The sequence below is a fragment of the Numenius arquata genome, chromosome 12, assembly GCF_964106895.1.
Source record: "Numenius arquata chromosome 12, bNumArq3.hap1.1, whole genome shotgun sequence".
NCBI lineage: Eukaryota > Metazoa > Chordata > Aves > Charadriiformes > Scolopacidae > Numenius > Numenius arquata.
This window is the reverse complement of record NC_133587.1, coordinates 30,233,077-30,260,568: the sequence shown is the minus strand read 5'-3', so window position 1 is coordinate 30,260,568 and position 27,492 is coordinate 30,233,077.

The following is a 27,492-nucleotide window of genomic DNA, read 5'->3' as shown; positions in this document are numbered from 1 at the left end:
CAGTTTTGTAATAGTCTGTCTTGGCTATCTAACAGGTGAATAAAGGGAATGCTTAAATCAAAGTACTCTCTGCTGCTTTAGTACAAGATAAAACTTTATCCACTTTGTAGAATTTAATCTTGGTATTGTACTTCCTTGATAGGCTGTTCTTCAAGCTATTGTAGAATATTATTTTTAAGTTAGAGGCAACAGAACATTATCCCCCATATTGGCCACAGGATTAATTATTAAGTTGATTTTAAGATTTGGTCACTAACAAGGCCTTACATAACTTAAATCATCCTTTCAACATGATTTTTTGGTTGCTTATTCACAAGTTGTTTTCTTTGGTTATCTTCCAAATTTTTTCATTTGTCTTACATGTAAGCTACAAATATTTTGTATGTCATATATGCATTCCCACAGTACATGCCCTTGGCAATGAAGATTCACCACAAATTCAATAATTTCTGAATCAACCATCCAATTTCTATGCTGAAGTTATAGTTGCAAACTCTTATTGGCAGTTCATTTAATTGTAAAACCTTCATATAGTTACTTGAATTATCTGCTTAACAAAGGATGCATTCAATGATCACAGTGTTGGGTTTTTTTTTTTTCTCATAAGCACATTTCATACTAGAGAGTTCTCAAATTACACTCATACAGGAATTTTCTTCACCCACTTCTGAAGCTCAGTGCTGAAAGAGAATAATAATTATTCAGCTTTGACCAAAGTGTCTGGAAACATCCCTTTCTGCAATAAAAAGTGTCATGGTTCTCTGCTGTCTGTGAATTGCAAACACAACTCCCCTTTATGGAAGATCTTGCCTATGAAATATTCTGTTCTAAGCTTCACAGAACCCAGTTTGTCTCACTCAGAAGAGTTACTAGATTCTACCAGCTTTGAACCTACAGTTCAAGGGAGTCTAGGTTTTTCAAACCCAGCTCGGAGCACTAGAACAGCTCCTCCAGTTTTTGAAGTATGAGCTTAATGAATCACTCCCCACAAAATAGTTGCTTCTGACATTTCAGCCAAAGCCATGCTGCTTTTGCAGGATCCTATAAGCTTTTATCTTGCACATTGGTCTGAGCTGCAAAAATGTTCCAGTTTATCACATACTGTTCTGTACTGTCACTTAGAAATATGCTTGTGCTTGCTGAGTGAATATTGATAAGATACCTTGAGACTGTGATAAAAATGGGGCAAAGAGAAGATATCTTTCAAATTTGATAAATAAAGTCTTTAAAACAGTGATAAAAGACTTCTGAGAGTCCATTATTGAGAATGAATTCTCAGAGGTGTACATGAAGTTGGGGGCTTATTGTTTGGTCATGCTCTTTCAAAGGTTTAGGGCTTTTACTCTGTGTTTCTAAGAAAAAGCTCTTTGAAGGTCATGTTTGAATTCAAAGCTGTACTTATTGTCTGTTTTTCCATGCTATCTACATTACTGTTGCATATCGCATTTGGGAGCCCAATAGCTCCTGAAGGTAATATTTTCTAATTCCACTTATCCTACCCTCTGGTGCAGCATTTGTCAGCGCAGGTTTGTGTCTGCAGGTGTTGATAAGGTAGAAAAAGCTACCTGACTAACATTATTATACTGCTTATTTTTTTCCTAGGTAGTTTGAAACGATTATCGCCGCTGGACTATAGTCATGTGCTAAAAGATAGCATGCCCTCCTTCTGCTATACCCCCCTCAGCACTTTAAAGCAGTGGTAGTTGTGCAGATTACCTGGCAGTGAGAAATCTTACTGTAATGGAGAGTGGGTGGGGGGAAGAGAGCGGGAAGGAGGGCAGCAGGGAGGAGCTACTTTTCACTGCTGGTGTTATTCTTGTGCTGAAGGCTGTGACTCCTTATTCAGGTATCTGAGTGGGCAATTAATCTCTTGCTGTTAGAGCGCAGCGCTGAACATAACCACTAAACTAGTGATGGTAACGGTGGTCATAGAAAAAGAAGGGAACTGTAAATCGGAGTAATAAAATGCTCTGCAGTTGACTTTACCCTGCAAGACTTTGGATTCTCCACCTGCGATCCTCAGCAAGTGTAACATGTGGGTCCCTCAGCCCTGAGAGAGGTCCCTCTCTCTAGGCAGGGCAAGGGAGTCATCCCCCTGGGACCCGCCAGGTGTGTGGGGTGCCCGACACTGCTCCCTGGGGCTCGTGTGCCTCGACACCACCTCAGCCTGAAAATCATTTTTGTTTCATCGATATTTTTCTTTAAAGGTAAAAAAACCCACAAGTGCACCACTGAACCAGGAATGGAAGCATTCAGCCCTTTGATTGCCACATGATCTTGACCTGGCACTTCTATGAGGAGTTAAAAACTCAACTGTGTGCTCAAATCATAACAAATCAGGAGATGTGCCCAGGAACCTCTCTCAGCTGTACAGATAACTCAGCTCCACTACCTCCACAGCAGGTCTCTGTGCTTTCCTCAGCCCAGCATCAGACCACTTGTAGACATAAATACAACTTGGCATGTCCAACCAGACCTGCCTTTCGACACCTCCCATGTGACAAAACATTCCTCCTTTCTGTTTCTGTAATAGAAACAAGCTCCCTAAAACACATTTAGCTCTAATGGAGATAGGTTACTGCAGTCTTTCAAATCCCTTTTTTCCCCAGGCTCAGTAATAACATAGCACTGGGATCAAAACGTAGGTAATAATCACGTTGGGAAAAGACCATGTCTCTACATCATAGAAGAAAAGAGAAAAGTTTCTGTTATTTCAGCACTTTTTGATTTTCCCCCATTTTTGTTTTTTTTTTTTTTTTACTTTCGTACTCTCTCAACTTTGAGCTGATGCAAGATATTCTTAGCCTTTTACTCTGCGTACTATCATGATGACCAGTGTAACAGCACATAGGTTGGTAGGTAACCCAGCGTACGTGGGTTGTCAGTCTCTGCCATGAGAAGCCAGTATTTCAGTCAGCCACGTGAGTGTGAACAGGTTTCTTATTCCAAAATTTTATAACAAAGATATCTAAAATATTATCCCTGGATGCATGCAAAATATATGTTTGCCAGTATAAATATGAAAAACATTTTTAGCAGCCAATTAATGTATGTTGGACTAATTCTTTCTGCCTTAGTAACTGTAAGAGGATGAAAATACATTAATAATAATTCTGGCATAACCAGGATCTTGTGAAGATTCATTAGGTAATGTGTGAAAGTAACGGAGAACTCTTTTCTGTGACTCTCTCACTCTGATTTTAGGGCATGAACTAAACCTTAGTGAGCTTATTCTCAAAACCTCCTTACAGTTTGGGAATTATTATTCTCATCCACATGCCTAAATTCCAGTTAAATGGAGATTTAATCACACTTTAGTGGCTCAGTGTCTAAACAGGGGCATCTAGTACATATTATCAGACATATGAGACATTGCTATAGATGTGGCACCTGTGAGAGACCTATTATCCCTTTGGAGAAGCATAAGGGGACCAGAGTGGGCACCCACGAAAAGTGCTAGACAACTCTGTGAGAATAATGAAATCTCAAGAAAAAATTCAAACTGCTCTCTAATGCTCAGCATAAAGCCTGAAAGTGCCTGCAGTCATTAAATATATATGCTTTGGAGCCAAAAAAAAATTCTTCAGGTACCATAGCAGAGGCTTCTGCACCTGATCAGAAGCCCTGGCAAGAGAAGTGAAGAACCATGCCTAAGCAACACTGCAATCTGCACAGGCTTTGAATGACAAAAGAGACTTTAAAATCTAGTCATGTTGGGCTTGTATTGCAATAATTGTATTTTGAATAATCAATTAATTTCCCAGAATGGCTTGAGTGGTTGGCTCTCCTAAGCATGAGAACAGTTTGTCTCCGCAGTTTCCATGACCCTCAAAACTGTTCTTAATATCTTAACCAAACTAAGGCATATGTTGCTGTGCACAGCCCAAGGCTGGCCAGTGCCAAAGTACTCATGCAGTGGAGTGGGGGGACTCTTACAACGATCCTTGGCCATTCTGAGAGGATTGGACCCCATTTCAAGGGAGTGCACCAGCAAGCTTGAGGCAAGACTATGAAGGCGCTATTCCCCCATTGAATTTGGTTGTCATGACATCAGTGAGGCAAGATTAATTATACCAGAGAAAAAGTAAGAGTAAGATGATAAGTAGTGTATTCTGTTGCTGCAGTGATGTAAAGATCCTAGACAAGGGAGGAAACCTCAGTTTGGGATCCATCTGCAGTGTCTGCTTTTGCATGTATCACTGGATGAAAATGTCCATTTCATGTTGTGAACAGGAACAAGAAACCAGGACTCAGCTTATTTCCCAGGGCCATCCAACTTATATACAGCTTCAGTCATCTTGGATCTGTGATGATTGATTTTGGATTCATGAATTTTACATTACTGCATCAGCAAAGGTGAGTGACTGGGAAGAGCTAGAGGGATCTTTGGCAGAAGTTAGTATAAAGATGGCTTCCATAATTAAGGTCTCATCTATGTTTGAAGGTCATCACGAAAGAAAGTGACATTAAGTGGACTTTTGAACAGATGCAATATTTTTGACAGACCAAATCAAACTATGGGCCATAAGCTGGACATTCTTGCTCTAGCACATGGTAGAAGAAAAGATGACACCTTGCCTTCTTGAAACTTAAAAAAATATCTACACTCAAAATAAGCACAGTGTTTTTAATCTCTTATGGATAGAGGCACAGCTGGGAAAACCTTGAGATAGGTTCTTGGTCAGGCACTTGCAGTGCCAAGCTTTGTTACTGGCTTTAGGCTTCCTGCTTGACATCCTCCGGCACCCAGGACAAGTCTTCCTGGTTGCTAATGAGGACAGATGGTTCTTTGAAGATCCATCTGATTGCATGAGAAAATTAGGCTTTTTCTAGCTTGTGGAATTTATGTCACCATCTTTATACTCTTTGTGAAACAGGACTGTTTAACTACCCTCCCTGTCCTGACATTCAGTGCTTGAAGGGGGAGGTATGAATATGGACCTAAGTCTCTCAAGGTTATATCAGAAATACATGGCAGGAACTGAAACTACGTCTGCTGAGCTTGGGTCCTGGCCTGAGGATCTGGCAACTCACAGCTTTGCTATTTAACTTCAGCTATGAATGCAACATTCCTTTTTTTTCCCAGCTATGATGCTTTTTTATGATGGCAGCTGTAATTGTAATTATTAGTTCTGACAGGGCAGGGAAGAAGGAAATGTTATTACTCACAATATTTATTGTCCTAGGTTGCTTTTCAGTTAACTCATATTGAATATTTGTTTCATTTTGTTTTTTAAAATTTCCTCTTTGCTAGTACTGCTGAAAGTTTACTTTTAAATCTTGTTTTGGTTGTTTATTAAGTTTTTGATTAATGATGAAGAGTTCTAGAGTCCTGTTACTTCATTAGACTATCCAACATTTACGCTCCTTATAATAAGCACAGATATAAATAGAAGGTGTGTTCATTTAAGCAAGACCTGGTAATTTTTTTCATAGTAATCATGACAATAATGAAGTTGATTAAGTTATTGATCTTTCAGGATAAAAGGTAGCGTAAAAAGATGTGGAACTAGGTATTTAAAGCTGATGGAGATACTGTTTTTACATTAGTGCAGGATCTGACCCACAAATATAGTATGTCCCATCTGCTGAAACAATGGCTGTGTGCATACTACCCTTCTCCCCAGCATTTTTTCTTCAGAAATGAGGAAACGATCATTACTTTATGGCTACTCTAAAACCAGAATAATCATTTGCTTCTACCTGGTATGGTCATTATTCGTGCATGCCTCTTATTTTAGCAAAAGCTGTATTTCATAAGATTGAAGGTCCATTTATTCCAAATATTCTTGGCAATCTGTAGAAACCTCAAAGTGCATTGTTTTCATTTCTGACAGAAAACTATGCATGACACATGTTTTTTTAATGTATTGAACACATGTAGTACCTACTCTATAGCAAAATGTACAAAATTAATAGTGTATAGCTGTTCATTTGAATTCAGAACTGATGCATGGGCAAAACATATGCACTTAATTTATCAATATAATCCATTAAGATTAACCTATCCTGTACCTCATTCTCAGTGTAAAGAGGTTTTCTGCTGTGATAAGGTAGGTGAATTATCATGTGGTACTACTCTGGCTTCCAGAAAATGCAATAGTGACTCAAATAATAGCAGCTTCTATGCCTATACATCATGGCTTTTCACTGTATTTTTACTGCATATCTGCGCAAATCCATACTTTATTCCCCCTGCATGAATTTAGGCTGACAGAGTAAACCATTATTGCCATGGCAATAATAGCAATCAAGGAGTGAAGGCTGCGCCTTGGTGATTTAGGTCAGCCACAATAATAAGAGTATTTCTCCACTCATTCAAACTATTTGTTTTTGAGCCTTTCTAAAATGCTTTTAAAATCATTTGAGATACAAAATGGTCAATTCTTCAATAAAGAATTCTAGTTGGAGTAAGTTCTTATCACTGGCTTAAACTATTTATTTTTTTGTCGTAATTACCATGTTTGATAAAGTGAATGTCTGATGATATCTTTGTCCCTTCCCTTTGACCCACAAAATCTGCTGGTGCTTTAAGATATTAGTCCACCTTCTGAAGCATGCTTAGAAAAAGTTTAACTTGCACCAGGAGTTGGAATAGAAAAGCAAATTGAAGCATTGATTTCCCCATTTCGTCACCTCTAGAGAACAATTCATAAAGCATGGAAGTTTTAACTAATCAATCAATAGTTGCTACTTAAATCAGAGACATTGCAGATAGCCTGTTGTTATTAAAAGTGTTCTTCAGAAGATGATAATAAATGAAAAGAGAGGAACCAATTCAACCTCTGAGTGGAGTTCAAGATTGACATATTGAGGGAAGGAAAGCTGTACATGCAATTTGTCCTTTTTTTTCCACAGGCAAATGGGAAAAACATATTTCCCTAAAAACTTCCCAACTCTTAAGAGCAAAGATGACCTGAAACACCAAAAAGTTTTGTGAAAACATCTTTACTACATATGGCATGGAAGTCTCTGTCAGATCCCTGGCAGACTGCTTGAATCTTTGACTTCCCTAACCCAATCCAGAGGTCTGGGTGCTTCTTTGCAGCCTGCTCCCGAGTCAGACACTCTAATGTTCCTGTAGCAAAGGAGAGGCCTCGAAGTCTCAAGGCATAACAGACCTGCCTGAACAGACAGTCTGAGCTGGGAGTCTCCAAGCAACATTGGAACCCAGCAGTTTGAGCGTTTGATGCTCCTGCGTGATTTTTGGAACAGGCTGAGGAGACGTGGGAGTCAGGAGCAGCCAGTTCAGGAAAGCAAGACAAGGTTTTCATTTCTCTGGAAAACTTTAAAGATTGTTATTTCATTCTGGATGATATGCAGGGGTTGGGGGTTTATTTAAAAAATAATAATTCATACGGAATGGGAATTTTAAGCTTTGAACATTTCAGCTATAAAAGATTCACAATACTCATGCAAATGGTGCAGCTGACAAACCTGTTCCTCCATGTGATGGCAATGAAGGAAACTAAAATTATAGCACAAGATGCAGTTCTGTGTGATCTCTTTCTGAAACTGATCTTTAGAGTTGTGAATAATGCACACTTCAAATTAAGTTGATAATCTGTTTGTCAGCTATTGGAAATCTTGTTATTTTTCTACACTCATTAGAAGGGTGTATTTCTTGATATTACTTGAAGACCTGTGCACGTAATGAAATAACAGCAGAGTGGATAAGGTGTGATCTTGCTGCCTTTCAGCTGACAGCGTTCGAGTTGCCGGGGCACACGAGATAGGTCACAAGCAGCAGGGGCCACGGTGGGCAGCTGTGTGGATGAAGGCAGGAGAGATCACGATGGGACAGCCTGCCCTGAAGCAGAGGGAAACAGTGAAGGAGCCCCGCTTTGCAGCAAAATTTAACCATTGCATGCATAAATTAACCATGTAACCATCAAAGAAGCACATGGTGAACATGCTTAAATGTATATGATAAAAAATCTAGCAGCTACTGGGGACTGGAGGCACACCCTTGGTGAGGGGCAGTCAACACTAAAACCGGGGTCAGGGACACTCTCAAGGGACCGCAGCCCGTGGGTGACCCACAATGGGGCAGGGACATGCAGAAATTGTTTTGCATTCGCAGCAGGACACTGAAATAAGAATATGCACTCAGGGGCTTCCCCCTAGGTCTTGAATACACTGCAGCCCCATGCCTTTCCCTGCCCTGCAGTAATGCGGCACGGTGCTGGGATACCTGTGCCCCGGCTGGGAACAGATCACTTCTCCTTGTGGTCAGGCCTGAACCACTAGGGTGAACTTTTCTCATACTGCTCCTTCAGGAAGAGCTGCGAAGGGAGTAGCCTGTGTCTGTATGAAAAGACTGTCATTTAAATTCACCACCCAGTGATGTTTGAACCAATAAAGCTGGGCTTGCTGTTTCTTTGTTCTTTAATAAAGGGGGAAAACCCTCTGTTAACGCATGAACAGCAAACTGCAAAATGAGATTTAGTGTTTAAAGCTATTTCTACAGCTGTTATTAGATTTAGAGAACTCCAGCTATATCAGTACCCAGACATCAGTGGTAGCGTCAGGGCTGTGCTGCTCATCCCGCTTAAGAAAACATTATTTTTAACTAATAAAGTTTTCTGAATCTGTGCTCTTCTCTTACATTTAAACCATATTAGATTTAAAGTAAGATGCTGTTGAGATAACATCCAGTGACCTATTTGCATTGGCTATCTCTCACATGCTGATGTAATGGTGCATGACCTATCAGCAAGACATTCAAAAATGCAAGATTGATTGGGCTATGCGTTAATTGTTCTATTAAAGGGGAAAAGAAATGTCCCACACCCTCCTTCTCTTAACCTCAAGTCTGACCCTGATACTATCTGTCACAACTCAACATATCCTTCCTACTTCCACACGTGTACAATTAACCCTAAATAATTACAGTCTCTAATGGACCCAACATGTCAGGTTAAAATCAGATTCTCCAAAGAGATTTGATAAAGTGGGTTGAGGTAATTCTGTTTCAGTGTGGCAAATGAAACATACATTACTATTAGAAGATATGAGATGATGCTGAACATTTATAAGGTCCCTCTCTCTGGGAGAAGCGGAGATAATATGTCACCAGGAGTAAGGGCAGTGTGGTAACACTTTTGATGTAAAAAACATATTTTAGCATATGAGACAGAATAATTGCCTAGCTCACAAGACCTGGTGTATTGGCACCAGACTAAGAGCCCTTTGAGACAGGTTTGCCCTGAAAATGGGTTACAATTACAATATGCCCAAATTTCTCCTCCAGTGGGTAGGTAATACTCCAGGTGTGTGATTCTGCTCAGTTAAACTCTGAAACCAGTGTCAGAAAGAGCAGTAATATTGTGAGGCACAATGAGAGAAAACCAGGCAGCTTGCAGAGTGAGAAGTGACAGTCTGCGATTTTTAATTCATGACTATCTGCTTTCCTTGAGTGTTGATAGTTGTCGTGCTAAGCCTTGCAAGACGTGTATGGGATAATAAACAACAATCCAACCCGTTAAATTCAGCAGTAGTACTAGGAATAGTATGGGAGGTCCTGAGTCGGTCGCCATCTAAACCTCAGATTCTTTCCAAAGTAAGCCAGAGATTTCCAGAAAATTGATCACAGTCAGTCTGAGTCTAGTATCCGTGTCAAACAGGAGATTTGTTCCATTGCAAAATGCAACTGTTTGTATGGCCCCCTTCTCTGGACGAGCTCGGTGGTTTTGCTGACTGACAGTGATCTATTCACAGGCACTAAATCCGGTGGAATTACATTGTCTGAAAACATTGCGAGGCTCCATGGAGGAACAGAAGATACCAAAGGGGAGTAAAAGGGAATCAGTAAGTGGTTGTTGGGAGAGCTGGCATCAAAAAAGAACACATAGCTAGAGTTCACATCGTATGAATTTCATCTCCTCTGCAGTAATTTCCTCTTTCCTGAATTTGAGTAATTTAAGGCTTTCACAGAATGTCTCCCAGAACTACAATATCACTTGGTAAAGGGCAGATGTAGGCAACTGTCAGGCACTCTTAACAGAAAAGAATAACTGGCGGATTCATTCAGCTCCTAAATTACCCACTTGAATCTCATGCTTTTTAATAGATGTCAAAAATTCTCACAGATTCAGCCATATTGTTGACTGCATAAAAGAAGCCTGGCATTAATGGTCATCTGTGTGCATAGCTTCCTTTGAAATACCTTCAACATAGACCAAAATTCCTCTGTGTGAACCTACACAATAGGGTGTAACAGAAATACAAGTAATTATTTGAAGAGACAATTTCTCCCAGAGTAGAATGAACTTTACCTTTAAAATTGTATCCAATTTACTAAACTTTTAAGGGGAAACAGATTTGGGAACATAAGTAATATTTTACTTTGGCATGTGTATGATAGTGTTGGTTTGTAATAGCAGCTACTGTATGTCCTTTGTTAAATTGAATAGCTAAGTGCTAGGTCTTTAAAAAGTCCAGTGTAGATGAAATGTTTCAAGGGATGCTTTAACTCGCTGACTTCATTCAGGATGTGAAGGCACGTAACTGCTCAGAGAACAGCTCCAGGAGTCAAGTCTAAGTCACTGCTGCAACAGTGCAACAGGGAAAAGATCTTTTCAGGAGAAAAAAAACCTTTAAAGGCACTAAAAGTGCCTTTCAGGAATATGAATCCCACTGTCTGTCAGTGGCACAGGTTCTTAAACACTTGATGACCCAATTTGCAGAAGTATTTAGAAATCTAAAATTTAGATAAGCACCTCCTGCCATTTCAAAAAGCATCCATTCGACTTCCACTCAAATCTGCATCTTTAAGTGAAGAATTACCTTTGAAAACACACCTGAAGTTGCTTTAGAAAGGATTACACTCTTGCCAGTTAGACATTTGAAAACTTTACAAGATGATATATCACAAAAGCCAGGAAAGCAAGCCTCCCAATTCCTTTCCAGCTCCTCACAAAAACTGGAGGCAAATAAAACATTATTCCTAAGATCTTCACTCTCACTAATTAAAACCACACTGCATTCAGATCAAATCTAAATGCAACTTTTCAAAGTTGACAGTGTCTCTTTATGGCAAGTACTTTCAAATGGAGCAACTGCCAATGTATGGAAATTTTAATACTTAACAAGCTTGACAGTGCCCTTTTGATTAGCCTGGAAAAATGAAATTGCTTTTGATAGGAAATTTCATTCACTTATTTAAAATCTATACATATCATTCTGGAAAATCTGAATATCACCATTCTGTCATTGGAAAAACCTGGTAATGCATGCAATTTTGCACCGAAATTTAACCATGAGAAACAAAGATCTAAGTTTTCGTCTTTCTTATGTTGTTCTAAAAGATGCTTAGATTCAAGTAAGGTTTTTTTGGTTTGGTTTTTTTTTGTTTGTTTTTGTTTTTGTTTTGTTTTGTTTTTTTTTGTGCTGGACACAGCAAAAATTAAATAGAAAAATAAATGTCATATTCATGTTGGATCACACATGATGACCTCTTGCAAGAAGGGAAAAATTGAATTGGCTTAAGTATATAAAAGTAACTTTATTATTTCAGAATGATGTGTTTCATTAGTTCCCACAATTCTAGCCAAAATTAACCAGGTGACAAAGTTACTGCATATAAAATGTCATATGTAGTTAGCCATAATTTGGTCAAAATAGAGGAACTATAATTATAGAGGGAGAACATGAATGGGAAAAGCTGTTAAGATCAGGTATCTTTAACAAGTAAAAAGGTGGCTGGTGCATACAAAGAGATGATATCTGATGTTAAAATAAATCCAAGAACCGTGTTCTGCCTTCACTGAAGTCTTTCTTTTCCCCACAGTTACATTTAATGTCTAAAATCTGATTTTTATGTTGGCTTGGCTGCCCAGGAGATACCTTAGTGAAATTCTGACCTTGTCAGGACCAGGGAACTGAATGCTGCGTGACTGAGAGAGAACAGGATTTTTAGTCTGACATTTTGGGGTTTGGCTTGCTTCTTCTTTACTGACTTCGTTGATGAAATAGCTGCCTCACTTGAATAAGCGGTAGCAGTTTGCAGGCTGGGCTCAAGCCCTGTTAAAAGAGCATAGTGAAAAATTACAGAAGCATGGCTGGTACTGACACAATAAGGGTATTTCCTTCTGCTCTTAGACCTCTTGGACTGCTCTCCCCACTACATTATTTTTTAAAAATCAAAATCAGAGCTTTGGGCAGAGTTTCAGCACCCTTAAAGAGATGAGACATTATTTCCCTGAAGCATGTGAAGGGCTTTGACAAAGCTTCTACTCTTGGTATATATTAGAATGAGACTCTCATATCCATTCCTGTTAACCTAGTATCTCCTATTTTCCCCTTACATTTTAGAAGGGGAGCTGTTTCTATGTTCTGAACAATTACCGTGTCCTTTTTGTTCTTACTCTCCTGCTTTTCTATTCTATTTATTCCTTGTTGTCACCTCTTTCTTTGCTGACTCCCTCCTCTTTGTGATTTTCGGCCCCTGTTGTCGTCTCCCTGTCCCACGGCTGTGTGCATCGCTGGCATCACTGCCAGCTGTGCTGAGGAGCCTAGAGGCAACAGAGGGAGAAGGAGGGATGTTTGACCTGCAACTGAAGCCAGGGTTGTGTCTCTCTATGGGTAAGTTACATCTCTTTAACTTGCACAGGGAACCACCAGAGGAGAAGGCAAGTGGGGAAGAAAAGAAATATTGAAGATAAAGCTATGGGCTACAGGGTTGGTTTTGCAGTTGTTAGCATGTCAACGGCTTGAAATGCAGCAAAGTTTAATAAAAATATTGATTAACAGCAACAACGACAAACAAAGATGGGCTCCAATCCCTAATGGATATGAAGCATCCTCATGAAAGTCTCTTCTAGGCTACCCATCTGAGCTCAAAGCTTGTAGAACAGAGGAGGTATTACAATAGGTTATAAGTGCTAAAAATCATATCATAGATAAGACTGATATGCTGATCCTTATCTAGCATTGTTCATACAAGGTCTAAGTTCATCATGATATTTTCAAATATTTTTCTGCAATTTGGACTTACAGAGTTACTTTTCTTATGATTGGCAACATATGAAATTTAAAAGTGGTTTGATCAGCTGTTATTGTTTTATTGATTATCCAATAGTAGCTTAAGCTATGTTAAAACTGAAAATGCATAATTTAAAATGGAAGAAAGGATGTTTCCTTTGGAAAGATTTTAATGGAAGCATTGAGATTATCAAGTCCACTGGGTCTTTTTCCAAAAAATTATGAATGACGGAAAACAACTAATTATAGTAGAGGCCTGACTGAAACGTTAAGTATAATTTTTGGTGCCATGAACACTATAAAATGAAACTGTGCACTTACCTGCCTAGAATATATAGCTCTTCTGTGAATAACATTTTCATGGGGAGTAAAAGTAGCAACAGTCACAGTGCAAATTCAGTCTCACGTTTTAAGAAACTGCCTTATGATTGCACCCATTTAAAATGGGGATTTTACACTGGGCAAAATAAAGCATTTTTAGCTTTTTTGTGAGTATGTATTGTTTAATTTGGATTAAAAGAAGCCAAAGTGAGAGTGCAAAAAACTTCTTAAGTCCCCTATGAAGGCAACTGGAATTTCAAACTGAAACAAATCATTAAAAATAAAGATGAAAATAACGGCCCACATGTAAAGCCCTAGTGAAGAGAGTTAACTGTGCATTCAGCTGAGCACGTTTATCCTGCTCTGCTGAGACAGACTGGTAGGGTGGAAGATTTTCAGCATTTGTTCATTTAAAGATAAGGATAACTCTGTGCACAGAGCACCGCAAGCAGAATGCAAAGAGACTCCCTTCAAAGTCTGCTCAAGTGAGTAAACAGACTTCTTCAGCTTTATAAGAATTCTTGCCCATCCTCTTGTAATTCCACAGGCAAACTCTGCCAAGGCAGCTACTTCTAATTTCTGTTAAATGAATGATGTCTTATTCAACTCAAACTGATAAATAATTCTCTCAACTATGGGTCTGAACTTGCTATCTCACAGACACTCTGATGCGTTTGGTAGAAGAATCAACATTATGACTCATCTGAATGATGTTACAGCAAAAACCTCATTTGGTTGATACAGAATTTTTTCTATCAAAATGAAACACAAAGTAGCTCTTCTCCTGATTTCTCTCTCTCCCTCTGTCATTCATTTTCTCGTGCACATTTTTAATACAGAAACTGATTTTATGAGAATGATATGTTTTCCTAGGGCTCAAATAGTGATGGATGACCTTACTTGTCTTTCATTATTTCCTTTAAAGAATTTTTTTATTCAAATATTGTTTCAAAACATGTGCTTACACAATAAACATACCAATATCAAAACTTACCATTAAGGAAATAATTTCAGCTGTGAGGAAAATCAGGTTTAGGATCTGATAAAACAAAGTGGAATATATTCTTTTTGCCTGTAGCTTTGGAAGCTTGGAAAGTCCTATTATCCTAAGAATTAGATTGGCTTACTCTAATGCATACAGATGGCAATGCCTTGTGCTAGGTACAGCTGCCATATTATTTTTTTGTCCTCAAAGGAGGGAAGGAAAAGTCTAGTCTGTCCATCTGCAACAATGAGTTTTCGTACCATAAAGGTGAGTTTGAGGGTTTATTCTACATAGTCCCATATGCATGCTTCGAGATATCTTTTTGTGCATTTAATAAACTTTTCAAGTTATTCTGGAAATGACATTTCTTGGGAGGAAACCAGAATTAAAATGTGATGCCTGCTGAAATGTTAAAGAAGTAGTTGCTGAACCCTGTGGTCAACAAATAACATTTGCAAAGAAACACAGCAAAATTATTTTTTGGAACACATCTATTCATAATATAAAAAGGGAATCACTATAATCTTCATTAGACAATCTGTGAGAAGCCTAATACATCAAAAGAGGAATTTTCATTTCAGTTCATTGACTATTCATGCAAATATACTTCTAACTTGTTTTTTTGTGCATGACAGTCAGTGATTTTGCTTAAATTGCTATTTTGCACTCTCAAGGCAAACTCAGCATCATTTTCAGGCTCAAAGTTGACTGCAAAAGCTGCTTATGAATAAAAAATTCAGGCTTTCAACTCTGATACTCACAACCTTTGTTTCCAGTGAAAATGTGTAGGCTAAAGTAAATACTCACAAGGATGCTCATAGAAAGCACAAGTTTCACAATACCTGTGAATAGCTGCTGACAAAACTGCAAATCCAACTGAAATTCCTGTGATGTTTCTCTCAATTTTGATAATACAAACAATTGTCATTTTGTTAGGTGGATCAGTGAGCGTGACTGAGGTGAAGGTGCTTGTTCTTAGAAAATGTGATTAAGTAGACCATAAACTGCAGTAAGATGGTGATCACATAAAATATCGAACTGTTGCAAATGTAAATTAGCTTTATAATATGTACATATATTGCCTAATTTACATGAAACTTGTACAATTTACATTCCCTTATACAATAGGGGAATGACCTTATCCTTGCTCCATTCATGTAGGATAAACACGGATGATTGTTTCTTCTTTAGAAAGCTTTGGAGTCATTAGTTACATATGATTTGCTGGAAGAAAAACAACCTAGAGAGAAATAGAAAAGACTTAACTAAAAAAAAACATTAAATCTTTGCATGCTAGATAAGGACAGATACAGTTTTCGTTAAACCGTCATGAATGCTAAAATGAATCCCAAATCACAAATTGCTTGAGCTGTAGGTTCACGTTTTTTTCTGTCTGGGTAAATTTTAGTCAAAGTCCAATACTCAGAGAGAGGACTTTGGGAAACAAAATGTAAGAGGAACATTGGACCTAGGGAAAACAGGGGTCCCGAAGATCGTATTTCTCAGGATTGTAAGTAAGAGATTCTTTTAACAATCTGTTGCCAGTCAGATTTGAAAACAACTTTGTATATTTTTTCCTGCCTTTTTAAGTACATACTCGTACTTCCTGCATATTGTGAGTGAATAAACCAACCCCCAAACAAAGGTTAACCTCTGCTCTTAAATCCTTCTGGTCCCTTGACGCTTCTGACTGATGGAAATTGGATGTAGAGGCAAGGCAAACTACTCTGGCTAAATGCTTCTGAATAGGATGATGGTCTGCTGCTACATAAATCCTGTGTGCTGTCAGATCCCTGGAGCATTCTTTGTTCTGGCCTTGGAGAGATTTCTTGTCAGCCCACCAGACAGTAAGAAGAAAACTGCAGTCGATTCTGTTGGAACATCACACTAAATGAACAAAATGATGATTCTCCCTACAAGTACATTCAAATTTCTTTTTCAGAGCTCCCCTAGTTCTAGAACAGGCTCCAGAACAAAGAGAAGTCACCTTTTAATTATCCAAATGTTCTTTTCAGAGAATAGCTATCTGTGTAATTTTCTTGAATGATGTGTAATTTTTCTCTGCAGAGTATTGCAAACAAGGAGAAGATAGGACAGATGCGGAAGAGGAAAAGGTGATAAAAGGAATAGAAATATTGTGCAATAATTCTTCTAAATCTTTTCTTCTCGATGTACTGTGTTGTGATCATACACAACTCATGCCACTTAACATTTGAAACTGCAAGCAATAGGGATTAAAGAATAAGCAGTTATTGAGGAAGAGTGGGGTGATAAAGCTTGCTGATGGGACTGTTATTCAGGACAGTAGAAATGACAGCCACCATGGATAGTGTTGTAGAAGGACCTCATGATAGTGAATGGTTAGACAATAAATTCAGTATAGTTAATATAAAGTGATGTGCATGGGAAAAAAAAATCTAACTTCACCTGTAAAATGATGCAGTCTGAGCTGATGAGGAATTTAGGAATGAAATTGCGGGCTTATAACAGAAAGTTCTGTGAAAGCATCAGCCAAAACATCAGTCAAAAAACAAATCAAGTGTTAAGAAATGCTAGGGAAAAGATAGAAAACAAACCAGAAAATATTAGATTACTGTGTAAATTCATTATTTATCTGCAACTTGAATAACATGGGAAATCCCAGCTTCTTTATTTAATTTTGAACTAAGTATCCAGTCCAAATAACTCTTTGGACTGGAATAAAGCCACCTGAGATGGACAACGACAAATGTGTATAAAATCATGAGAGTCTTAGAGAAGGTGAGTGTGGACATCTTATAGCACAAGACCTAGGAGACAATCCATACCTATAAGGTAGTAGTTGAAAAGTGCAACATAAGAGAGGAGAAAGTCCCTCTGGCATGCAAGCAAGCTGTGAAATTTCTTGCCACAGGATATTGGAGATGCTAAAAGTTTATGGAGTTCAAAAAGCAACTACAAAAATATATAGTGTGAGGGCTAGTAAGTTCAAAGACATCATCCTTAGCTAAGACATCCATGTCTTATCCAAAGACAGCATCCTAATTTGCAACATCAATGTTGCAAATTGCTGGATTGTATTTTGGGCAAGTGTCACTTTGTGCTTGCCTTGTTGTTACACTGTTAGAGAAAAGATGCTGAGCTAGATTGACCAGCGGTCTGGTCCAGCACAGGTGTTTTTATGTTCTCTTATGACAAATGAGAGGTTACCAAAGAGGAAAGAATGAAAACCCACCTCTGTTGAAACAAAAAATCTCCACTGTCTTCAGCAAGAGTGTGAAACAAATGTCATTCAAAGGCTTGTTTTCCAGTAAGACCTCATTCAAATATATATATTTGAATATATATATATTTGCAACTGAAGTGTAGACACAGTCGTAAATGCAGATTTACATACAGATTTCGACTCACCTAAGGAGAGTTGAATTGATTCATTACATATAGAGATGGAGGGGAAATCTGTCATAGAGGTACATTGATTCAGTGGCTTAAACTCAGGATTACAATTTACAACAACTTTGTTTCTATTTTTGGTGGAGCCAGGACCATGGTGTGAGACATGATCAGGTCCAGTCATTTGAAATATTTGCTGTTGAAGCTGGAATATTGATTTGATTTGTCTGAGAAGAAAGGCATTTGTGGGGGTATGTATCTGTAACTACAGTTTATCGCTTCTGTTTTGTCCAATAGGATGCTCTCTGCTTTATTTCTTGATGTTAATTTACTGATCCTCAGTGAATCGAAAATATGAGGTTTTTTTCTGACATTTTAGCAAGTAAAATGTGATTCTGATAACTCAGAGGAAAATCATGACTTAACCTTTCCCAGCATAATGATAATAATGATACCATTTACAGGAAAAATTGCTTTAAATTGGTTACAAAACACATCAAAAGGCACCTCACCAAAGTGAGGGAAGAAAACTCAGAGTACATTTTCATAGTTAATTTTGGTTAAATAGGCTAATGAATGTTTTCTACATGGCAGCCAAGATTGCCATGTGGCTGCAATCACTGCTGGGAGCAAATGCTGCTTGTTTTTTCTTTTCAGTTTGTTCTTGGATTCTATGCCTGGCTTTATATGTATCGTGTGCATGACATCAACAAATTCAAAAATGACTCGTCTGATGCCTAAGAAATAGACCTTCTAATATGGTGCCATGTGTCTGGCCTATTCAGAAGGTGGATTTGCATTTACTTTACACATTTTTGCATGCCATTTTCTGTCTTTGAGCAGAGTGCAACGTCCCCATAATCCACCTCAGAACCATTGGGTTCTGAACAACAAAAGTCTGGGGTGAGGTTAAAACCTGGTAGTACCCACAGTACCCAACCCTGCCTCAAGCTGGTTGCTGTGCAGAAGTTAAGCTTGGAGCAGGTTGAGAGATGCATGAATCTACCATGATTGTATTAGCAGCTGTGCCAAAACCTCTGTTTTCAGCACTAAAGGAGTGATTCTCCCTACGCTTAAACTTTACACTGTGAGATTTATACTTTGCTACATTCCTTGTAGATGCCTGTTTACAGTCCAAAGTCCTTCCAAAACCTTGAGTTTTGCTTAGAATAAGGTTGTCAAGACTGCTTGACTCTTTCCCCTTGCCTCCTTCTTGGAGCCCTGCAGGAACACTTCAGTCATGTTTTCATGACTTTTCTCTGTAATTGCCAGTGATAATAACTTTTTTTTTCTTTTCTTTTTTAAGAAAAAAGGAATCTGGTCTTTATAATCAACTGACAGCAGGAGCTGGGGTTTCCGAAAAGGCATCAGAGACAGTGAGATTCACGATAAAAGTCTGCCTCAGGAGAGCTGCTTTCATCTTTTACTCACTCCATCTTTTTCCTTGCTTACAGGTTGCAGCAGTGGAGCCCTGAATAAGCCTTAAATAATATTAAAAAGAAAAAGACTTTGAATCTGACCCGTCATCACTGCAAATAATACTATTGGAGTGGCAGCAGCTTGTCTATTCTTGCTGCAGAGCTTTCAGATTTCAGCTGTCCTGCAATAGAAGCTACACATGGTGTGAAGCAGACTTTGGTCCGAAACTACAGGGGCTGTAATTAAACTTAATTGAAACCATGTCTGTGAGACAGAGGGAAAAATGTCTTTAGGAGCATCACCACAGCTGCATCTCTTCTGAGTATAGACAGCACTAGTGAGGAGAAAATAAAACCCAATACCAGATACTATAGGTAAGCTAACGCTGTGTAATGTCCCAGATTGTACTGCAGGAAGAATTTATGGCAGAACTATAAAGCAATTGGGTTTTTTGTAAGTATAAAAAGCTATAAAGATGAATAGTAGCTTTAAATATATGCATTTCCTTGTTGCCGGTTCTGTACAGGTTATTTCACTGTATTTTTATTGCTTATGTCTAGCCACAGGGAGAAGCTGATTAAGTGGTCTAATTTTTCCTTATCTCTTATCTTCATTGCTTGACCTTCCTGTTTGAGTGTATTGGGTATTTCCAACTGCGTTTCTATTATGAAATCCAGATTGTCTTCTGGAAGTATGTTGTATTTGATGAACTACAAGAGAAACACAGGTGGGTTTCTGATAGCAACATGCCTGAGTTCCTGCCAGCTCATTTTATGGGCTGCTAGGGGCTTCAAAGCAACTGTGTTATGCAGAATCTGCCATTTTGAGAAACTCTGTTGTGCCAGTGCCCTGGGGCTAGATATCCTGTGAGTTTGCAGACTCCCTGCCATACATGCATGAAGCACAGGAACCTTGTGGAGCCTTGTATCAGTTTTGCAGGTGGGATCTGAAGTCTTTAGGCTTGTCTTTCTTTTCAGCTGAGATTCTTCAGTCTGCAGTGGCTCCTAACACAGAGTGGGGATCCCAGGAGCACCACATCTTCATCAGTGCTGCTCTCTCATGCTAGCCTGACAGTCAACCACCAAGCTCAAAGCCGTTGTGTTGCCCTTTTGATATTGCTGCAGCCGGAAGGAAAAGATGAAACTGGAAGCAATGGGGAGGCTACAGCACACTCTGTAGAATTAGCGTGATGAGCTGGAGAAAAGAAATCTCACTGCTTTAGGCTCCTACCTCTGCAGCAAGGAGCCTGGAAGCCCTGCGGACTTCATCTCTGTTATTCAGCTCTTGGCTCTGCAACACTGTGCCTGGCAGCCAGGTCCTCCTCCTCCGAGCTGGCGATCTCACAGCTTCAGACCCATTGCTGTGGGAGAGCAGGGAGCAATTTTCCAAACTCAGCTGTAAATGCCAGCACTCCTAATGTCCTACAATCAAATGAGCCATGCCAGGTACCTCACAGCTTGTTCTTCTTCCAAATGGTGTCTTGGGTATCTCAGATGGTACTGCGCACATATGGTTGTGCTGCAGAATTTCACCCCAATTTTTTTCACAACAAAATATTTTGATTCTTTTAAGCAGAATCTTACTACAAATCATTTTCAAGTGAAATTTCTACTTTCTACTTACCATTTAGTTCTGAAATGAAGGGCAAATTTTTCTCAGAATTTTGGAAATCTCCGTAAAGTGAAAACGCTTCCGTTAGATCAAGTCACTGTTGGCTTTTGAAAGAGGGGACCTGGATCCCTTCTGACTCCTTCAAACCTCTGCTGATAGAATCTCCTTCTTGGCTTCTCCCAGAGCATCCTTCAGAATACTGATGCTCTCGTACATCGTCTAATACTCAGTCAATCTAGTTACTTGTCTAAGACACTTCACGAGTTATTGTAATATTGCCATTTTCATTCAGAAATATTATATCTAATTATGCTAACCCTGCAGCATTGATTTCACTGATGAGATCAGCTTCTATTTGATCCATTTTAACTCTTTTCTCTTAAATACCATCACAGGCTGTGCCTTCATGATGAAAACTCTCACCAGTTCAGTCTTCTCTTGATTGTCCCCTTGCCAATCAGTTCCACCCTGTTGTTGCTCACTCTTACTGTTTAGCAACTTTTTTTTGTAATTATCTTATGATGTACATTTATTAAATGCACATAAGGTCTCCAGTTGTGTAAATATTTAGTTTATTTAAATGCAAGTCATAACTACTGCTTTTTCCTTCTTCCTATTCATTTGTGTCATACTTGTGTTGCTTCTAGGAGTAACGAGACTTTAAGTTTTTCAGGACAAGGAACACATTTTCTGGCTTGGCACAGTGGGTCCCAATATTGACCAAGACCAGGCACTGCTATAACATAAATAAATAATAACATCTCTAAAAATCTTTTCATCACCTTAATGGCTATGTGATCGCGGTGCATTTTTGTGATTGCAGTAAGTAGTTGTAGAAAGCATTGTGATAAAGTCAATAGAAGCATGGTATGGTAATGTAAAATTAATGAGCTAGATGGTAATCTTTTTAGGCAAATCGTGTTCTGTAATACAGCACACCCTCTCAATTAGTCTGTTCTCAGGAGCCAAGGAATCAGTGTATTGTGTGTGAAGTGCACAGTAAAATTGACTGCATTACTCAGGAAGATCAGTGTAGCTGATAGTCAAAGTGGAATAACCTCGTATGGAACGTAATCTTCTATTGAAGAGCATTATAGAGGCAATTCATGGTACTTTCATGTGTATGTTTTAATGTCCCACAGGAATTTGTTAGGGAAGGAGACTTCAGTAATTTCTGTTATGAAAACCAAAATAAGGAAGCTGGGCTGATGTTTTCTGAAAGCTTGAGCTCTGCCAAAGCACTGATCAAGTCATTAATGAAATATATGACTAGCAGAGGGTGTGAAGATCTGTTTCACACTCTCCATGACAATTACCTTTCAAATCACTAAGGTTAAGATTCAGACTTTCTTACATGTGCAATTGATATTTGAATCACTCCATAATAAACACTGTGAAGCGTGATATCAAGTAGAAAAGGGATGTGACATGCAGTCATGGCAACTGACCTCCCACTAGACTCTTATCAGCACAGAAGGGCTGAAGAAAAAGGTTCCTTAGTGCAAAGAAACCTGGGAATTGTGCAACGCTGCCAAGGAGTAAAATGATGCTGCCTTATCTGATACTGAACACCAAGCACAGTTTCTTTAAGCTTTACCTCTGTTGTCATTTTTGCCTGTGTATGGTATTTGCTGAATAACATGGCCACACGCATGTGTATTATCAACACAGATGAGCTTCAAGCTGACGTATAAAACTCACTGCAGTAGCAGCGATATAAAGGATATATTTGATCCTATAGTCCACTCTGAGAAACTTACACTTTCCATAATGAGCTCCATGAGAATTTGATTAGAGATTGTCAGACTGGGTTCGTTATTTCTGATGAAGGGGTAGGGAAGAAATTAATTAATGGAACAGTTTCTGGAGGCTAGGACTTAAATTCAGTTTACATCATGAGAGAGATTCATTTTGTCTCAAACTATAGCTCAGTGGACATTAATCTATATTACAGTTCCACAGCCAGTGAAAGTAGCAATTTGTGTTTGGGATTAGAAGACTGAAAATATAGCCAGTCAAACAAGAACTAATACAAATATTTTTCAATTTTTGGAAAGTTTTGACTGGATGTTGATTTCCTGAAGATTTCAACTTAAAATAGTAGCTCCAGTTTGGAAAGAAGGTGGATTTTCATGTGTTTTATTTTATAAATCAACTTTAAATATGTCCTGATTCGCTTGAATGCTTGGAGAAAGACACCCTAGGTTACAGAAATGAGAGACTTATGTTGACTGCAAAGGAAGATGAAGCTTATCTCCTATTTTAAACCACTGCATACTAAGATCTCATTCTAACTCTCATGGAAGAAGCATCTCCAGAAGGTCGAAATAGTAATTATAGTAGAATAGTGTTAAAGACATATCAACCCGTATTTTTCATTCCATGTCCCCAAACTGTTAAAATAAAACATACATGCTCTGTTTGAAAATTGCCACAGAGACCAAAATAATGTTTTGTGTTTTCCTTCATGATCTTTCACAACTTTTTTCTATTTTCTCTTGCATTGTATGATTAACTGGAAACCTTGTGCTTCTAAACTGATGAAACACAATTTACTGCAGAGACATTACTTGGAGGATATCCAGTATTGGCCATTTAGGAATGTGTTTTCATTCATTTCAAATAGCAGGCAACCCTTTACGTCATAAGCAATTGTAGTCTACAGTGTTAATGGTGTCTACATTAATGAAGTTCACTTTATGAAAAAGCTACTGGACTGTGATTTATTTTATTTATTAACAGTTTGATAGAGTCTATTTTCATTCATATCTTCAGCAGTGGATAAACAAAGGAGCTATTGATTATATACAGAAAAGTTTCTGACAGCTTCAATTAGAATAATCTTCCTTTGTTCGAATGGCAAATCATATTCCTGGAAAATTTCCTACCTCTTTGGGTTTTGTCTGAAAGTTAATTTATCAGTTGGCATACCACTGGGTCCAAACCTGCTTTTACTGAAGTGAGTGGGAATTTTGCCATTGGCTTCAACAGGAGCAGGTGCATGCCCCTAATGAGGTGTGTAATGGAAACGGTGTACACGCAAAAAACCTGGACACAGTCAGCATGAGAAACACTGGAGAAGAAGAAGGATTTCTCAGAATCCCCGAGTATGTGAACAATGTGCTGTGATGACATTTAAGCATTGACAAGAAAAGTGAAGAGATCACATGGAAGAATAGAACTAGACAAGAAGATATTGTCACACTGGAACAATTCACCTCATACTTAGAACTAAGTTTATAAAAACCTTGAATAGGGAGGGAAAGGGCATCATGATAAATGAGAGCACCTAAGCCACATTAGATCAGCTGATAGCACAGTCATCTTTGCCAAAATCCCTGAAGACCTTGAAGCGCTGATGAGAGAATTAATCATGAAGAGTACAACTTGAGCAATTAGGATAGGAAGAGTTGAGCTGTCCCCAGTGAAATTTGACCCCCAGCTTTCACCCTGTATTGAAATCAAGTACGACCTAAACCTTTGCTGAAGTATGAAAAAAAAAAAAGGCAAAGGAAGTATTTTCACCTCATTATTTCTCATTTCACTCACTGTATCCAATATAGTCTGCTGTGGATAATCTCAGACTGGTATCAAGTGAAATTGCACCAGAGCAGCAAGACACTATGACTTTATCAGCCAGTATTGCATCCACAGTAATTAGCCCTGCTTCTCAGCGGTGAGGAAGGGCATGTTAATGAGGCTGAGTGCAGTGTTGTGCTAATCCTGTGGAACTGATTCTGAGAACCAAGTGAAGCACTTGCTTTGTGCTGGCCTGCTCCGTGGAGAACTATCAGATCCAGTGGTGTTAACTGGGGTGTCTCTGGCATAAGCAAGGTCTAGCACGCGGCGAGGATGATGCATGTGTATCCTGGACAATGTACATGCCAGGGTGCAGCAGGAGAGGTTGTGCTTGAAGGAGGTCCATGGTATCCCAGGGGAAGACTATGTGCACCTTCATGCTGCAATCTTACTGCAAACTATGCGTTTCAGCTTCAGGTGAGATACTTTATGTAGAAGATAGGGGAAAAGGGAGGTGGGGGTTGGTGGTACTCCACTGTTTCTCCCGTTGATCAACACAGTTTATTTCCCAGTAATGATGAAAGGACTAAGCTTGTTTTGACAAAGGGTGCTAATGACTCATGTGGTGACTGCAAGGCCTATGCATGTCCTGAGTCCCTGGCTGTCTGAGGCAAGAATGGGTATTTGAACTGCAAGAGCCAGGCTGTGTCTTGTGTGGAAAAACGGAGGCGTTCTGTGGTCTGGGCTTGGAAGGGTTTTTTCTTACATTTGACAGTGTTTTTTTCTTTTTTTGCCAAATGTTGCTCCGAGTCTGGAAAGAATCGTAGAGAGGCACCTTTGTTGGACATAACTACTGAGTTTCTATCCATTTTGAGTGTTTTTTCTTGGCCGCAAACTGAAGCACAAGTAATGAGGAAAAGAACATCATTAATTATTTGTCCTGATTGGCAGAGTTGAATGGGTGAAGGTAGATGTGGATGTCTTGGGATGCTGCAGCTATCATGGCAGGAAATTTTTTCCAGTTAGATATTCAAATGAGATCTGGGATATGAATGTAATTTGTCTCTAGTTTTATTTTTAGTGATTTCACTTTTCTGGCTTAAGTATTTCGTTCCATTTTATTGTCAAGATTTATTGCCAGCACTACTGTAAAGTGCAGCCAGTTTCAGTCCTCCAACTCCTTCTTCCTAAACTTAATTTTTGTCAATGGAATAGTTTCCTGTAAAACATCTAATTGTTGGCTTGTTGGCAGATTACATCCAACAGTTTTTTTTTAAACTGACTAAGGCCAGCACCAATTAAGTGGCTGGTGCCAAGTCCCTTAGTTGCTGATGGAATAAATGAGAATTTCAGTTGTTTCAGAGCTGACTGCATTTTTGGACAGTGAAAACTAAAGAACATTAAGTTCCTAGATCCTAGCTACAGGATTGGCATTTGTGTTTCTATAGCTCCATCCTTTGACATCTTTAACACAGTTATTGACACAACTTTCCTGTTGGGTAGGAAAAGCTGTTATTGTTATTTTTCAAGTGGGAAACCACAACCCCAAGAAACTATAGCCAAGTTTATATTAGAAAGTACTTCACATGCAAAAGAAGAATGAACCTTTCCTAGAGGGGACAGTAGGTTGTACAGGAGTGCATTTTGTGATGAACTTTTTATTGGGTCTACCAAGAGACAGACTAGACTGAAAAAAGGGAAGTCCATGCTGTATCTTTGCATCTATACTAGGAGATTCTGTTAATCCTTGGAGGAAATCATACTTCTAACTCTCTAGCTAAAATGGCTTGTCCAGGACATGATACAGAGAATGAGGCAGATCTGACGTGAGAATCCCTGGAGGTCAGCCCTTTCCCCCATAGCCCTACTGAACTAGGACTTCCCTTTGCAAAAACAATTACTACAAGCATTTTTCTTGAAAGCAGACTTCCACTGAGTAGTATTTGGGTCCAAAATACTGATAAGAACATTTTTGTCTTCCTCTTCACAAAGACAGCATTTCCAGGACCTTTGTATTTGGATTTCTATCTGTTGACATGTGTTTCTTCTGTACCTATTCTTTGAAAGTAGCAAACACATCACACTGTTATTAAGAGTAGGTTTTAATGAATGTCTTAACTCCAGACACACAGAATTCCTCTGTAATGGACAAAAAAGTCATATACTATAAACTGTACCTTAGGGTGAGATTCAGCTCCTCACCTATGCCTAAAATTTATTGCTCAAGCTTGTGTTTAACGTGAACTTTAAATTATTCTCTACTCTAAAGAAAAAAAAAAAAAAAAAAAAAAAAAAAAAGGGTTTTACTCTAGTTGTGAGTTATATCAAAATATAAATTTTTGCTGGTTATTTTCTTTGTTTATGTACAAAACATCATCTAATTCTTTGATGAAAAGAAATTTTAAGTATTTATTTTCCTTTATATTTACAGAATCACAGAATCACCTAGGTTGGAAGGGACCCTTTAAGATCATCTAGTCCAACCAAAAAAAAAAAAACAAAACCAAAAAAAACCCCACACACCACGCACAACCCACACACACACCACCACCACACCCAACACTAATCCATATCCCCGAGCACCATGTCAACTCCTCTCTTGAATACCTCCAGGGATGGTGCCTCAACCACCTCCCTGCGCAGCCCATTCCAACGCCTGATAACCCTTTCAGTAAAGAAATATTTCCTAATATCTAACCTGAACTTCCCCTGGCGTAACTTGAGGCCATTACCCCTTGTCCTATCATCTGTAACTTGGGAGAAGAGACCGACCCCCGCCTCTCTACAGCCTCCTTTCAGGTACTTGTAGAGAGCGATAAGGTCTCCCCTCAGTCTCCTCTTCCCCAGACTGAACAACCCCAGCTCCCTCAGCCTCTCCTCGTAAGACTTGTATTTATTTATAATATATAATATATTTATTTTATTTATTCTCCCTCCTCCAAAATACAAACATAAAGGTTAAAAAGTAAAGTTTGACTTCCATGTTTCTGAGTTTTAAAAGTCATGATAGAGCCGCCAAGATGGTGACTTATTGGCTGTCAATAAAGTAACTATTGATCATAAACTTTCAAAATTCATCCTTCATATGTGTGTAAAAACATAATATGCTGTGAACTGCCGAATAGAATTAATTACTTTGTCCCCAAGGGAAGAGCAGATAATTACCCAATAACATTTCTATCAAAGCTGTAGTTAAGTCCTGAGTGTTACATGAAGCAAATTCCACACTCCTACAAAATGAATAAACTTGTCAGTACTTTCACACAAATTAAACCTTGTAA